This window comes from Erinaceus europaeus, chromosome 6, assembly GCF_950295315.1.
Source record: "Erinaceus europaeus chromosome 6, mEriEur2.1, whole genome shotgun sequence".
Lineage (NCBI taxonomy): Eukaryota > Metazoa > Chordata > Mammalia > Eulipotyphla > Erinaceidae > Erinaceus > Erinaceus europaeus.
The window spans coordinates 50663071-50679525 of NC_080167.1; the positions used below are offsets into that span (position 1 = coordinate 50663071).

Below are 16455 nucleotides of genomic sequence, written 5' to 3' on the forward strand. Positions count from 1 at the left end.
TGTTGCCTGGATGGACTGTGATGTACTTATCTGCTTCCCTGTGGCTCAGTGCTTGGCTTCTGTCTGCTTGAAAAGCCATTACAAATAAGGTGTGGAGAGAATATCTTTGTGCACAACCCTCTCTTCATGGTCATACTCCCCCTCAACCCTGCACCCCCTCACACCTGCTTTCATTTCTTCAGCTTCATGAAGGCACCGTTGACAAAGAGCAATGGAAGACACTTAGAATGTACAGTGAGGTGACTTGCTGAAGGACTTCCCACACTCACACAGACGTCCCTTCTATTATTTATCAGTCAGGGGGAGTGAGATGGGAAGTCCTTCTGCCTAATACTATCAATCCCACAACATGGTGTTGGCAGCTGGGGTCACCATGTTCCACATGAGCTTCTTGAACCTATTCCTGGCTGGCTTTGTATCCTTTTGCCAGCCTCACCCCTTTCCCCAGCCCCTCTTTTTTCTCTGACTTGTCTCACGTCATGCACTGCCTTCAAGGACCATTGTGCCATTCAAGTGCAAGGTTTCCTTCCTCCTTGAAGCTTGAATGGCCGTCTCTGTGTCATAGCTTTTTCATCCACTTGACCCCCTTGACCCTAACTCCCACCCACATAAGGCTGCGGTGATTCCAGCTGAGGAATCTGCTGTGAGGAAGGCTGCAGTGAGTGCCCTCTTGGATGGATTCAGAGGATGATGGAATTTGTTTGTGGGCTTCCCTGTTGTGTTGGTTGTTCTGTGCAGGCGTTTCTCAAATTTGCTTCTCTTCCAGGAGTGTGTGAACATGCTCATCCTTGTCAGATCCAGTGGTTGTCATCCTGTTGGTTGGTTGTGCTAATCAGAAACTTCAAAATGTGAATTTGTGAGGAAAAAATAAAATAGAATTGTGGGGTAGATAACACAATGGTTATGCAAACAGACTCTCATGCCCAAGGCTCCAAAGTCCCAGTTTCAATCCCGCACACCACCATAAGCCAGAGCTGAGCAGTGCTCTGGTTTAAAAGTAAACAAACAAACAAACAAATTAAAAAATAAAACAAAAAAGAATCATGGTGTGGCATGAACACACATGGGTTTCCTTTCAGGCAGGCTCTGAATTCTGTGTTTGTCCGTGATGTTGACTCTCATGGCTGGGGAGGAGGATGATAGGAGTCCAAGAATGTTCTGGGGTTGAAGAACTTCAGCTATGGATGGTATGGGTCATAAGAGCTTTACTAATGATAGTATTTTACCTTTACCAGGCACTAGAGACTACTAGATTCTTCTCTGGTGAAATAAATGAGTCTTCTTTAAAATAATAAGACAAAACAAAACAGAATACAACCCTAAGACTGGAAAAATCAGGACTGCCAGTACTATTCTGAGTGAGCTCCCTGGTGTAGTGTTTTCATTGTTTCTAAACCCTACAGCATTATTCCATCATGCTTCTCCTGGTGCTTCTCCTGGTGCTGTCCATGGTGCTCCCATGTGGTGCCAGGGCTCAATTTTTACTACCATGGTGGTAGTAAAAATCCACCCAACTTTTTTTTGCCACCACTGTTATTCTTGGGGCTTCTTGCCTGCACCACTCCTGGTGGTCATTTGCTATTTTTCATTTCTTCACTTCTCTCTTTTATTTCTTTCAATTATGATAGAGACAGAAGGGAATAGGAGTAGAGGAGGAGAAAGAGGGAGAGAGAAAAATAGACACTCACAGCATTGCTCCACTTCTTGTGGTCCTGCCTCCCCCCCCAAAGATGGAGACTGGGACTTGACCCCAGGTCCTTATGCATGATACCTTGTGCATTTTATCAGTTGTGCCACTTCCCAGCACCTCCATGCAGCTTCTTAACACGCTGGGTACATGACTTCATCATCTATTTACCTTCAAAACCCAACAGATTCTATATCACCCTCTACCCTGCCCTCCTCTCATTTTTCCTTTTAATTAGAACTGGAAAAACCAAGCCCAGTGTGGTGAGGCAGCTGGTCTGGGCACCTTGTACCACAGGCTTGGAGAGCTGTTTGGGTGGAGTAATTTTCCAAGTTGCCATGGAAAAATAAGAAAGTCCTCCCATTACCCAGAGCCAAGCCCTATTTCCCAGAGTTTTCCACAGACTTGAATAGCATGGAGGGCGCTCGCTGAGAATGAGTTAGACCTGTGACTTTCCTGCCTTGTCAGTGCCCCGGCCATCTCAGTAGACTTAAAAGTGACTTACCTTCAATGTAATAAAATATGCCACATCACACACACACATGCACACACACACACACAAACACAAAGAGCTCCAGTTATTTTTAGGTTCCAGAAAAGAATAGTACTGGCAGTCCTGATTTTTCCAGTCTTAGGATTTTATTCTGTTTTGTTTTGTCTTATTCTTCTAAAGAAGACTCATTTATTTCATGAGAGAAGAATCTCATGTGAGAGAGAATCTGGAGAAACACTCTGCTACTCTAGTACATGAGGTGCTGGGAGTCAACTGGGGGCCAGCTTTCCTGAATGCTGTGTGGTCATATGTATAATAAGAACAAAACATGTTTGGATTTCTTTGGTATTTTCTCCTCCTCCTTTGATCGAAACAGAGGTGGGGGCAGGGGGATAGAAAGAGACCACAGCACCAAGACTTCCATTAACACAAACCCTGGGGGCTGTGCACATGGCAAAGTGGCTACACACTCTCCAACTGAGCTTTTTTTTTCCTCACTAAACAGTTCTTATCCAGGATGTCTCTTTGGGAGTATGACTCTGAGTTGGCCCTCCTTTCACACCAAAAGACAGACCATCCCATAATTTCACCCCTTTCCCCCCACCTCCCTCACCTCCTTACCAGCTCTGGTTTATGTTAGTGCAGGGGATTGAACCTGGGACTCTGGGCCTCAGACATGAGGATCCTTCACATGAACCACTGTGATATCTCTGCAACTAAGTAGTGAGACATCAGTCTCGTTTGGTTCCCAGACCTCATTCATACTGTAAATGTGACCACTTACTGCATCAGAAAGGGCTCCTTCCCTCTGCCATGCAACAAGGCCTGGAGTTGCACCCACTGGGCTAGGTGCTGAGAGCGACCTGGGTGCACAAGGCAATTCTGGGGGTGGCAGTGACAAGCCCTGTGCTGTCTTCTCTGTAGTCAGGCAGGAGCTGGGGGACAGGGTGGCTGGGGTGGCTCAGGCTTGGCCAGAAGGTCCAGTGCCTTACAGAGCTTCTGTGCCTCCTGTGTGGCTAAGGTCCCTCAGTGATTTGGCACTTTGGTTTCTGCGAGGTCACCGTTGAGAAGCTGCATATGGTGCTGTGCCCAGATTATGCCACTGTTGGTCACTCAGTATATTCCTGCTTAGCCTGAGGGCAGAGTGACCAGCCAGATGGTTGCTCTTGCTGTTGCTGTGTGTGTGGCATGGCAGGATGATCCAGGGCTTTGCTTGTGTGCTGTACCAGTGTGAGCACCCTTGCCCAGGTGGCTGGTTTTTTTAAAAATATATTTTAAAATATGTATTTATTTATTCCCTTTTGTTGCCCTTGTTTTATTGTTGTAGTTATTATTATTGTTGTTATTGTTTTTATTGTCATCATTATTGGATAAAACAGAGAGAAATGGAGAGAGGAGGGGAAGACGGAGAGGGGGAGAGAAAGATAGACACCTGCAGACCTGCTTCAGCCCCTGTGAAGTGACTCCCTTGCAGGTGGGGAGCCGGGGCCTCAAACCAGGATCCTTCTGCTGGTCCTTGCGCTTTGCGCCACTGGCGCTTAACCTGCTGTGCGACCGCCTGACTCCCCCCCTTTTTAATCTTTTATTAATAGTAATATGAGAGGAAAAACACCAAAGCACATCTCCATCACCCATAGAGCTTTCCCAGTGCCATCTATGCTGGTGCTCTCTGCTGGTGTCAGGTCTCAAACCCAGGCCCTCAGGCACAGCAAGGTGTATACCACACGGGTCAAGACATCTCCAGGCTCCCAGCAGGCAGTTGAAATGGGACATTGCACATTCAGGCTGTCCCAGGGCCACTGTCTCTCTCATGACTCCTGAGTATCTCTGGGCCAATCTGAGTGCCTGGCTTGGGGCTGGTCATGCCACACCCATTTCAGGGCTGAGGAAGGTAAGCCACGCATCTGGGAGAGCAAGGTGGGCATGGAGTCATTGCAGCGCATTGTTCCCTGTGGTTCTCTGTGGGGAGCCCACACTGGGTGTGTGGCTGCCGCATCAGTGTCACTGGCTTGACTGGGTCATTCCCCAAGGCCAATTGATCTGAGAGTAACTCTCAGAACATCACAGGGAAGCACAATCCCTGGAGGTCCTTATGTGGTGATGGGGGGACACAGTCTTGCTTTGTTTCCCATTTCTGCCTGCTTGCTTCCTTCTGTTTCCCCTGTCTCCTGACTTCCTTGGTTTAGTTCCATGCATAAATGCTGGCCCCCCTCCCCTGTCCTCTTGTGAAGAGATATCCCCCCCCCCACAGGACAATGGAGACAGCAGAGTGGTTATGCGAAATACTTTCATACCTGAGGTTCTGAGGTCCGAGGTTCAATCCCCAGCCCCATTATGAACCAGAGCTGAGCAGAGCTCTGGCCTCTCTACCTCTCTCATTAAAATCAATAAAATATTTACAAAGAAAAGAAACTCTTGGAACCACCTGCCTGCAGAGCAGAGAGGCCAGGCATACTTGCTGGGCAGGTAGGTGTCATGGCTGCATCCCCTGCCCCGGACCCTGCTGCCCAGGGGGAACCAGAGCCCCAAGATTTTGCTTCTGATGAAGGTGACAGGCCCCATATTCTTCGATTGTCCAGAACTGTCACATCCACAAATTAACTCTGGCCCCTGTCCTCCTTGTGGCCACCTGTGGGGGCCTGAGAACGAGTCAGTGGGTGGCTGGCTGTGCATTGGAGAAGCTGAATCCCAGAGCTTCTGGTCTGTGAGGGTCTCAGCTTCCTATGGGCAGAGCTCCAGTGCCCCCACCCCCACCCCTGTCTCCCTGGGCCCTTTCTGTCTGGAGAGGTAGGGGTGTTTATGAGCAGTGTCCCTGGGCCCCAAATGAAGAATGCGCCTCATTTCCTCATTGAGCAGAATTGATGCTTGTGCTGCTGTGTCCCTGCTGCCTTATTACCACAGCTGGGAAAGGAAGCACAAATTAAACCCATAAAGCAAATGTGAAAGCAGGCTTTCTGGGCAGTTAATCAGACATGCAGCTCCCTTCAGACATGCCAAGTGGGCCCTGGAGGGAGGTCCTTGTTATGGTTTGGTGACCCCTGGGCATTGAAGGCAGAAAGAAGACTTGGCCAGCTCATTTTTTCTGGTATTGGGGGTGGTGCAGACACTGGGGAGGGGGAGCTGGGGCTCTGGGCTGGACCTAGAAGCATTCATTCCAGGGGAGGGTTGGGACATGGTTCCCCAATAGATGCATACTTTACAGCGGTGACATTCCATGGGAGAGCCATGGACAGCATGGGAAAGCTCCATGGATGGTGGAACAGTGCTGCAGTCTCTTCTCTCTCTCTCTCTGTGTGTGTGTGTGTGTGTGTGTGTGTGTGTGTTCTCTCTGTGTCTCAAACAAAGAATGAAAACTTGGACCAGAAATCTGCTTGGCAGTATTTCACATGCAGACGAGACATTGCAGACGGGATGACGTCATCCTTGGAGCACCCTCGGCTGCTGTCATGGTGCTCCCCTATGGTGCTGTCATGGCCTCCTGCATGGCAGGGTGTGCACTTTCCCTACTGACATGCATTCTGGGTCCTGACTCTCAGTTTTAGTCAGGAGACTGTCCCAAGGTCTTATCTATGCATTTGCACTGTCTGCAGTAATAGAAGGAAAATAAAGTTTTATTTTTATTTCTTTTTATTTTTTAATGTGAAAGTCATAATCTGTGCCCTAACAACCGTGGAAAACTGTTGTTTTCACTCCACTATTTTTATTGTTGGTGTAATTTTTTTCCCTCTGGGGTTATTGCTGGAGCTCAGTACCTGCATAACTCCAGCGCTGCTGGTGGCCATTACCCCTGACCTTCCTTTTCTTCTTTTTTAAAAATCTGACACTAAGAGAGAAATGGAGAAGGAGGAGAGAAAGAGAGACACCCGCAGCACTGCTTTACCACTTGTGAAGCATCCCCCTTGCAGTTGGAGAAGAGGGGATTGAACCCCGGCCCTTGCACATGGTAATGTGTGCACTGTAGTAGGTGAGCCACCACCCGGCTCCAAAAGATTTTTCTGACACAGACATTTTGTTTTGATCCCTGGGGCAGCTTTTTTTTTCTTGCTACTCATTAGTTTTTATTTTTCTGTGCTATTTCTGAAGTTAGCTGCCAGAGGAGTGGGGTGAGGCTGTGCCCCCACTGAAACTTACTGGGTGTGGCAGTTGGCTTGGAGTGGGGCCATCAGGACTACGTGGGGCAGAGCTGCCAGAGTGCTGCCTTTCTGCTGGGCCCTGAGACCATGAGGCCCTGGCTGCTTCACTCTGTGAGGAATTGCAGCCTTGCCTGGCACCTTGTCAGACCCTCAGAATGGCCCTGGCTCATAGGAAGTCCACTGTGGTGGTGGTTCTGTGCTGGAACGCTCATTCTGTTAGGCCATGTTGTTACACTATGGAAAATTTGAGTTTCTGGGCATAGTGTCCAGTGGCTTTCTAGCCAGTATCTGCCATTTAAAAGATATTTTATAAGCCTGTTTAAAATTTTATTTTGAATAGGGACAGCAAGAAATTAAGAGGGAAGAGGGAGAAGACAGGGAAAGAAAGAGGGCGGGAAGGGGTGCTGGGGGCAGACGCCTATATGACTGCTCACTGATTATGGAGCTGCCCTCCCCACTGCAGGTGCAGGGTCATTGTGCATTTTAACATGTGTGTCCTGCCAGGTGCACCACCACCCAGCCCAGTTCTTGTCATTTGCATCATAGAAGAAGGTCACTTTAAGCTTACTGCTGCCCTCAGACCCGGTCACCACACTCCCTGGGGCACACGGAACCCCTCCAGGGCTGAGTGGGCAGCCCTGTGGCCTCTGATAGCTTTTGGCCACCTTAAGGAGCCACTCTGGGTTGAGGGTGTGATGCATTGGACAGGCCTGTGGGAAGGACACAGCTTACCCACTGGCTGTACTCTTAGCCAGCTGCCTCCCTCCTTCCCTTACTCTCTCTCTCCCTCCCTCTTCCCTCCATTTTCCCCTCCCTCCCTTCTTCCTTTCCTTCCTTTGTTATTGCAGAACAAGAGAGTGAGAAAGTTATGCTTTGACTGCCTGGGGCTATCTGGGACCATCCCTTGCTATCTGGGGGTTACCCAAGGCAGGCAGGATTGTGCATCTGATTGCTGCCATTAAAACCACCTGCCACCTCCAGCCACCAAGGACAAGGCGTGAGGGACCAGGGCCATGGAGGGACATCCCCTCTCCTACCCAAGCTCTGAGCCAGGGAAGAGGAGATGGAGGCCTGTCTTCATTCCTCACACAAGTGAAACACTCCAGAGACAGTAGGAGGTTACAGTAAAGGACTTTCAGATGCTGCTTGGCAGAGCCCCACAATCATGGGTGACAGGAGTGGCAAGTGGCCTTCCAGCAGGTTCTCAAGGGTGGAGGATCCTAGCCAGCCAGGTGTCCGGTCCTTTCAGCTTCAGGAGGCTGGGGGGTGAGGACACAGGGAGGCTCGGCCACAGAGATCAAGACACCAGGATGGAGGAGTGACACACCTCTTTCCCAGTCACTTCCTCTTGGGACCTGGTCCCCCATGTCACAGTGGGACATGGTCTCCCCCTGGGGGGGAGCAGCTCCTCCTCTCCACCTTTTTGTGTCACAGGCTCATTTATTTAGGGGCTGAGTGAAAGGAAAGCCCAATCAGAGTATTATTCAATAAATACTGTGGCTCAGATGAGCTGTGTGCCTTTCTTGGATAAAGCTTTCAAAAAATTAGGGGCACCTGGTAGAACACACACTTTACCATGCAGGAGGATCCTGTTTTGAGCCCCCTGCCACCACATGGGAACACCAAGCAAAGTTTCATGAACAGTGGAGCAGTGCTGTGGTGTTTCTTACCCTTTGCATGCTTGTGTACTCCCAGCAAACTCTTAGAGGGTGAGAGATGAGAGGGAGCAATGAAGAGACACCACAGCACTGCTCCACCATTCATGAAACTTCTTCAGGGTAAAGGCCTTGATAAACATAATATTTTTTGGTGTAGTGCTCAGGAATGCTCACACCTAGGGCCTCACGCTTGTGTGATACTGCTGAGTGTCCTCTCAACCCCAGTTTTCATTTATGATCTTCTGAGTGGGTGAGAAGAGGCAAGATGGAGAAACAGAGAGAGACACCACAGTACCACTCCACCATCCTGGGAGTGGCCCCACCTCTCTCCTTCTGCTAATTGTGGTGTACCTATGTGGTCCCAGGGCTTGAACCCAGTGCCCCAAGGTAAGGCATGCCCCTGTGCCAGGTGATTGGAAACCCAGATTATGTTATTGATCAGGGTGACCAACCATCCTGAGAGCTGAGGTTTTTGTGCACTAATTCATGGAGATAGCTGTATGGTCCCTGCTAAATGGTTTTCACATGACTCAAAGGCCTCCTAAACAGCTGCAGTGAAAGCAGCACTAGGTTTCATCTGGCGTGTGTGTGCTTAGCACATGAGTGCTGCTGTCAGGCAAGCCGGCACTTCTGGGCTGCTGGGCTGTAACTAACATGCTGAGCTAGGGGCAGTTTCTTGAGAGCCCGATTCTCCTGTGCATGCACACTGTTCCCTTCTGCCTCCCATCAGATGGGATGGGAGAGGAGCCTTTTCATTAAGTTTGTGAAGGGGCATTACTTTCCAGTTTCAGAGTCACTTTGAGGATGAAAGCCATGAATTAGTTCAGCCTCTGAGACTACAGACTAGTTGGTGATGAGGGTGGGGGATAGGGGAGAACCCCAGGATCAGGATGAATATGGTTTTTAAAATACTCATTTATGTTACTTCTTTTTTTATTTAATTTTTTATTTATAAAAAGGAAACATTCACTAAACTATAGGATAAGAGGGGTACAACTCCACACAATTCCCACCACCAGAACTCTGTATCCCAAACCCTCCCCTGATAGCTTTCCTATTCTTTAACCCTCTGGGAGTATGGACCCAAGGTCATTGTGAGATACAGAAGGTGGAAGGTCTGGCTTCTGTAATTGCTTCCCCACTGAACATGGGCATTGACAGGTTGATCCATACTCCCAGCTCATTTATGTTATTTCTTCCCATGCTATTTTGTGTATGAGTATGAAAAGCATTCACCACCAGTTTAGAATTCCTGAATGTTCTTATAAAAATTTAATTCCACTCATATTATCTGGACTTTCAAGATTTCTTCTTGGAGGACTAGTTTTTTTCTAATACAGGGAAAAATCTGTTAGCTCAAGAGTTGGATGGATGGAGGTGGAGTAGGGGACTCAGTTCCCAGCATCACCAGTGAGGCTAAACTGACCTACATTTTAAGAGAATGTGTGTCTTAGCAGAGATCAGGTTAGCAGCCCCCTCCACAGGGTGGAAATAATTCTAATGATTGTACTCCATACATGGACTTAAGGCATCATCACTACCTCTTCCTAGCCCCTAACAAGAATCAAAACAAATAATTTAGGGGATGAGTGGTGACTCAACTGGTTGAGCAGGAACTGGTCAAGTGTGAAGTCGTCGAGCATGGATATTACCTCCAGTCCCTACCTGCAGGGAGGAAGCTTCACAAGTAGTGGAGCAGTGCTGTAGGTGTTTCTCCTGCTCTCTGTTACTCTGTTTCTATCTCCCTGTCTTCCTCTATCTCATCCTTTTACCAAAACCCAGATTATTTATGGGAACAGTGGAGTCATGCAAGCACCAAACCCCAGTGATAACCCTGGTGATAAAAACACAAAACAACCCCCACCCCACAACCTCTCTATATCATCTCTCTTTACTTCTGGAAGCAGTTTTTGATATTCAGAAGTTGCCATTGTAATATACCATGCCTTATATCACATTATATTATATATAGTTTACTGAGAGAGAAAGAGAGAGATAGATAGATGGGTGGAGTAAAGCCAGAGCATCTCCCTGGCACATGTGACACTGGGCATTGTAGCCAGGACCTCATTCTTGCAAGTCTGTGCCTCTTCTTTTGATCGTTGGCTCCGAATCTTCAGAACCCAACAGCACAGCAGCCCGTCACCAGCCAGGCTTCTCCCAGCTGAGGGTGCCACTCACTCATGTATCAATATTTTCATGGTGAGGGTTAGGGTTAGGGTTAGGGGTTTATCCCAGGCATGCAAAGTTGGTTTAATATACGTAAATCAATCAATGTGATCCACCACATCAACAAATGGAAGACCAAAAACCACATGGTCATATCAATAGATGCAGAGAAAGCCTTTGACAAAATACAACATCCCTTTATGATCAAAACACTACAAAAAATGGGAATAGATGGAAAATTCCTGAAGATAGTGGAGTCTATATATAGCAAACCTACAGCCAATATCATACTCAATGGTGAAAAACTGGAAGCATTTCTCCTCAGATCAGGTACTAGACAGGGCTGCCCACTATCACCATTACTATTCAACATAGTGTTGGAAGTTCTTGCCATAGCAATCAGGCAGGAGCAAGGAATTAAAAGCATACAGATTGGAAGAGAAGAAGTCAAACTCTCCTTATTTGCAGATGACATGATAGTATACATGGAAAAACCTAAGGAACCCAGCAAGAAGCTTTTGGAAATCATCAGGCAATACAGTAATGTGGCAGGCTATAAAATTAACATTCAAAAGTCAGTGGCATTCCTCTATGCAAACACTAAGTTAGAAGAAATTGAAATCCAGAAATCAGTTCCTTTTTCTATAGCAACAAAAACAATAAAATATCTAGGAGTAAACCTAACCAAAGAAGTGAAAGACTTGTATACTGAAAATTATGAGTCACTACTCAATTGAAAAAGACACAAAGAAGTGGAGAGATATTCCATGTTCATGGGTTGGAAGAATTAACATCATCAAAATGAATATATTACCCAGAGCCATCTACAAATTTAATGCTATCCCCATCAAGATCCCAAGCACATTTTTTAGGAGAATAGAAAAAACGCTACAAATGTTTATCTGGAACCAGAAAAGACCTAGAATTGCCAAAACAATCTTGAGAAAAAAGAACAGAACTGGAGGCATCACACTCCCAGATCTCAAACTATTATAGGGCCATTGTCATCTAAACTGCTTGGTACTGAAACATGAACAGACACACTGACCAGTGGAATAGAACTGAGAGCCCAGAAATGAGGCCCCACACGTATGGACATCTAATCTTTGACAAAGGGGCCCAGACTATTACATGGGGAAAGCAGAGTCTCTTCAAATGGTGTTGGAAACAATGGGTTGAAACATGCAGAAGAATGAAACTGAATCACTGTATTTCACCAAATACAAAAGTAAATTCCAAGTGGATCAAGGACTTGGATGTTAGACCAGAAACTATCAGATACTTAGAGGAAAATATTGGCAGACCTTTTTTCCGCATAAATTTTAAAGACATTTTCAATGAAACGAATCCAATTACAAGGAAGACTAAGGCAAGTATAAACCTATGGGACTACATCAAATTAAAAAGCTTCTTCACAGCAAAAGAAACCACTACCCAAACCAAGAGACCCCTCACAGAAAGGGAGAAGATCTTTACATGCCATACATCAGATAAGAGTTTAATAACCAACATATATAAAGAGCTTGCCAGACTCAACAACAAGACAACAAATAACCCCATCCAAAAATGGGGGGAGGACTTGGACAGAATATTCACCAGAGAAGAGATCCAAAAGGCTGAGAAACACATGAAAAAATGCTCCAAGTCTCTGATTGTCAGAGAAATGCAAATCAAGACAACAATGAGATATCACTTCACTCCTGTGAGAATGTCATACATCAGAAAAGGTAACAGCAGCAAATGCTGGAGAGGGTGTGGGGTCAAAGGAACCCTCCTGCACTGCTGGTGGGAATGTAAATTGGTCCAACCTCTGTGGAGAACAGTCTGGAGAACTCTCAGAAGGCTATAAATGAACCTACCCTATGACCCTGTAATTCCCCTCCTGGGGATATATCCTAAGGAACCCAACACATCCATCCAAAAAGATCTGTGTACACATATGTTCTTGGCAGCACAATTTGTAATAGCCAAAAACTGGAAGCAACCCAGGTGTCCAACAACAGATGAATGGCTGAGCAAGTTGTGGTATATATACACAATGGAATACTACTCAGTTATAAAAAATGGTGACTCACCGTTTTCAGCTGATCTTGGATAGACCTTGAAAAAATCATGTTGAGTGAAATAAGTCAGAAACAGAAGGATGAATATGGGATGATCTCACTCTCAGGCCGAAGTTGAAAAACAAGATTAGAAAAGAAAACACAAATCGAACCTGAAATGGAATTGGAGTATTGCACCAAAGTAAAAGACTCTGGGGTGGGTGGGTGGGTGGGGAGAATACAGGTCCATGAAAGATGATGAATGACATAGTGGGGGTTGTATTGTTAAATGGGAATCTGGGGAATGTTATGCATGTACAAACTATTGTATTTACTGTTGAATGTAAAACATTAATTCTCCAATAAAGAAAAAAAAAGTGTATGTAAAAAAAATAATAAATAGTGAGTACAACGAGACCCCCCCCCCCCATGACTGAATGAGTGAGATGCTGGAAGGAGAGTGGGTATGAGCAAGGCAGCAGGACATGTGCTGAAGCTGTGTTTCTGTTCTGTTGGTGCGTTCAGCCCATGTGGGAGGACCCCGAGTGCAGAGCAGGAGGCACGAGAACCCATTGGAACCTCACTGCCCAGCTCTCTGTCAGTTGGGTCCCTCAGTTCAGTCTGATGACTCCAGGCCTATAGGTGGGTCAGCTTCACCCTCTGCTGTCATCTGTGGCATGTCGTTCTGTGTTCACGACTCCTGAAGGAGGAGGCTAAACATCACCTCTGGGACGGTGGGCAGAGGACAGCCATTCCCTGGTCTGTGTTGACCTAGGTTACCTCTGACTGGGAACAAGCACCAGGTGTGGCCTCTCTGGCAGAGATGGGTGTGGAGACTTCTAGAAGGCCCCATAGAGGGGTTGAATCTCTGCATTGGGGGTGGGAAAGTTGAGTGTGGTTTGACCGTGGGCCCTAGTCAGTGAGGAGAGGTCGTTGCCCAGCCCCACTATGGGATGGGAGGGGGCACTGCCCTACTCTCCAGGGTGCCGCTCAGCCACCTCTCTTCAGCCTTGCAGCAGCAGCCTGTGCAGTGGCTTGGGTTCTGGTCCAGGGTTAGCTCCCTTCTGCTTTGCTTCATGGATCCAGGCAGGCAGCCAGTGGGGCTCAGGGATACAGTTGTCTCTCCTTATTTTCCGTCCCAAAACCCATCCACCTTCGGCAGCCCCTACAGCATGGCATCCTCAAGATGGGGTCATGAATCCCTCAGAAATCTGCTTCTCCCATGGTGGGGAGATGCCGCCCAGAGAATGAAGACTTGTAGCTTGTTGGGTGCCAGGAAGGAGAGAGGGCAGAGCAGAGGGCATGTGCTACCCATGGGCGGGTGCTCCTCATGTTCCAGGACCCTACCAGCCCCCTGCCCCTCTGAGCCCAGGACCTGGCACAAGCTACCCAAATTCTATTTAGAGGGCCCCCTCCCCCAGAAATGCTATGCTTGTGAGTTGCACCAGCATTCTGAGTGAGAGGATCAGGGATCCCCACAGCCCCTTCCCACAAGGAGAAGTATAGATGCTTGGTTTCCTGCTGGACAGGCAACTCACACATGAGGGTGACTCTTCTCTTTGGGGGAGAGGGTGCAGAGAGGAAACACTGTCTCCCCCCACCCCAGGCCTCACCAAGAAAGGCAGACATGTACAGTATTCCTTTTATGGGCTTACCCCCTTCTGCTTTAGATATGGAAATCAAAAGGCACCCTTTCCTCCCTCCCCAGGAGCTGTTAGTTTATAAACAAACAATGACATAATGGCAGAAACTATGAGGGTCCCCGCTAGAACCTGCCCCTCCAGGAAAAGCTAATAGAAGAATGGTCTTTGCAAAAATTGCTGGTCATAAAGGATCACTTAATAAGGCTTTGAGTATCTGGTTTTTAAATGCGCAGCTTCTGGAGAGAATAATGTTATATTATCACTTGGCAAGCAAGCTGGTTGGAATGATCCTGGAGAAAAGGCTTAATGTCACTCCTTTAAACCTTTGTGTGTAGTCAGTTCTTAAAGAAATGTGTGATTGCTGGCAGGCTATTTGCTCCATTCTTTTTATTTTGCTTTTTTGCTAGGTTATTACTATTATTAAATTTTGAACATGTTCTTAAGGGCATGTTCTGATATTTAAGTAGACGAATGAATGCCAGAAAATTCATGAGTTTCTGCTCATATGCTTCTGGATTTTACCCCCTTCCCCCTCTTCATTTTTTATGAAGTGCTAGGGAATGAACCCAGTGAACCCAGGGCCTCATGCTTGCATGAAACCTTTGAGTGACCTCCCTGGTCAATTTCCTATTCTTTACTGTTTAACAGAGGCACAGAGAGAGATGAGAGAGAGATGAGAGATGAGAGAGAGATGAGAGAGAGAGAGAGAGAGAGGGACCCCACTTGTGCTATCCATGGTGCACCTTTGTGGGGCCCAGAACCTCATGCATGGAAAGTGTGAACTCTACTGAGTGAAGTCTCTCTTGGCCTTGGGTTTTCCCTTGAGTCCAAAGATATATCTAAGCAATTCACATATTGATGTGCAAATAGATAAGTAGGTTTTTCAGATTGCCTCAAAATGTCCATTATCATAAACACAGTTATCCTTGAGGTCTCCACTTCCTCTCAAACGTCCTAATGAGTTTCTCTAATGTTTTTGAAAACCTCAGCTTTCCCTGTAGTCCATATACATCTGCTTTGTAAACTAGTGGGCTTCCCCCCTCTCCACTGTCTGCTGTATAAAGAATAATGTTCTTCCAGCTCTAATCATTCCACTCAGAAGCAAACTCTTACTCTTTTTTCAGGCTTAAAAATACCTGTGCATTAAAAGCTAACAGTTACTTTCCGATTGTATATTTTTGTAGATTTCTGGTTAAATGTAATATTCTGGGAATTTTCTGTTGTTCTTTGCATCAATACTGCATAAGTTCCCAGTAGCCAGCCTTTCTTTCCTTTTTCTTTTCATTTTTCTCTCTCTACCCCACCCCTCTCTTTTGATAGGACAGGGAGAAATTGAGGGGGGAGGGGAGAGATGGAGAGAGAAAGAGAGACACCTGCAGCATTGCTTCACTCTTCATGAAGCTTCTTTCCTGCAGGGAGGAGTGGGGTCTTGAACCCGGGTCCTTGTTTATGGCAACATGTGTGTGCCCTACTGGGTGTACCACTTCAACTCCCCTCCCCCATTCCTATTTTTATGTGGCACCAGGGATTCAATGAAGTTTTTTTTTAAATTAGTGATCTAATATTGATTTACAAGAATATAAGATAATAGGGGTATAATTCCACACTGTTCCCATTACCATGGGAATTTTGTGTCCCATACCCTCCACTGGAATCTTCCCTATTGTTTATCCCTCTGGGAGTATGGACCATACTCTTTTTTGGGGTGCAGAAGGTGGGAGTTCTGGCTTCTGTAATTGCTTCTCCACTGGACATGGATGCTGGCAGGTCGATCCATACCCCCAGCCTGTTTCTGTCTTTCCCTAGTGTGCGGTAGGGCTCTGAAGAGATGAGGTTCCAGGAAGCATTGGTGAGGTCATCTGCTCAGGGAAGCCTAGGGAAGTCAGGATGGAATGATATAGCATCTGGAACTTTTTTTTTTTCCCCTCCAGGGTTATTGCTGGGCTCGGTGCCTGCACCATGAATCCACCGCTCCTGGAGGCCATTTCCCCCCTTTTTGTTGCCCTAGTTGTTGCAGCCTCGTCGCGGTTATTATTGCCATTGTTGACGTTGCTTTGTTGTTGGATAGGACAGAGAGAAATGGAGAGAGGAGGAGAAGACAGAGAGAGGGGAGAGAAAGATAGACACCTGCAGACCTGCTTCACCGCCCGTGAAGCAACTCCCCTGCAGGTGGGGACCCAGGGGCTTGAACCAGGATCCTTACGCCGGTCCCTGCGCTTTGCGCCACGTGTGCTTAACCCACTGCGCCACTGCCCGACTCCCAGCATCTGGAACTTTTAAACCAAGGGTTTTGAACATGATATTTCTGAGTGAGCACCTTAATTCAAAATTTTAAATCTGTGTACTTGCAAGGAAGGTGTAGAGTGGAAGAGAGACAGAGACCATATCACCCCTCCATGGAGCTTGCCCCCATGCTGTCCATAGTGCTCCCATGTAGTATACTGTGTTCAACCTGACGCTGTTGACTGGCTACGGAAGAAGGGCAAATGCTAGTAGAAGAATTGTGTTCAGAACCCAGGGCCTCATTCCTGGCTAAGATATATGCTCTACCCACTGAGCCATATTAAAGCCGCAGTCTGTGCTTTTTGAATGCTGAGAAATGCGGTGCTTGTCCCACACCTGCAGATGCT

At 47.0% G+C, this 16455-nt stretch overlaps 1 protein-coding gene across 3 annotated transcripts in view; it reads left to right on the forward strand.

Annotated features, from left to right (window-relative positions):
- Positions 1-16455, forward strand: part of CAMK1D (calcium/calmodulin dependent protein kinase ID) — a 268432-nt gene that overhangs the window by 53534 nt on the left and 198443 nt on the right. The window lies entirely within an intron of this gene.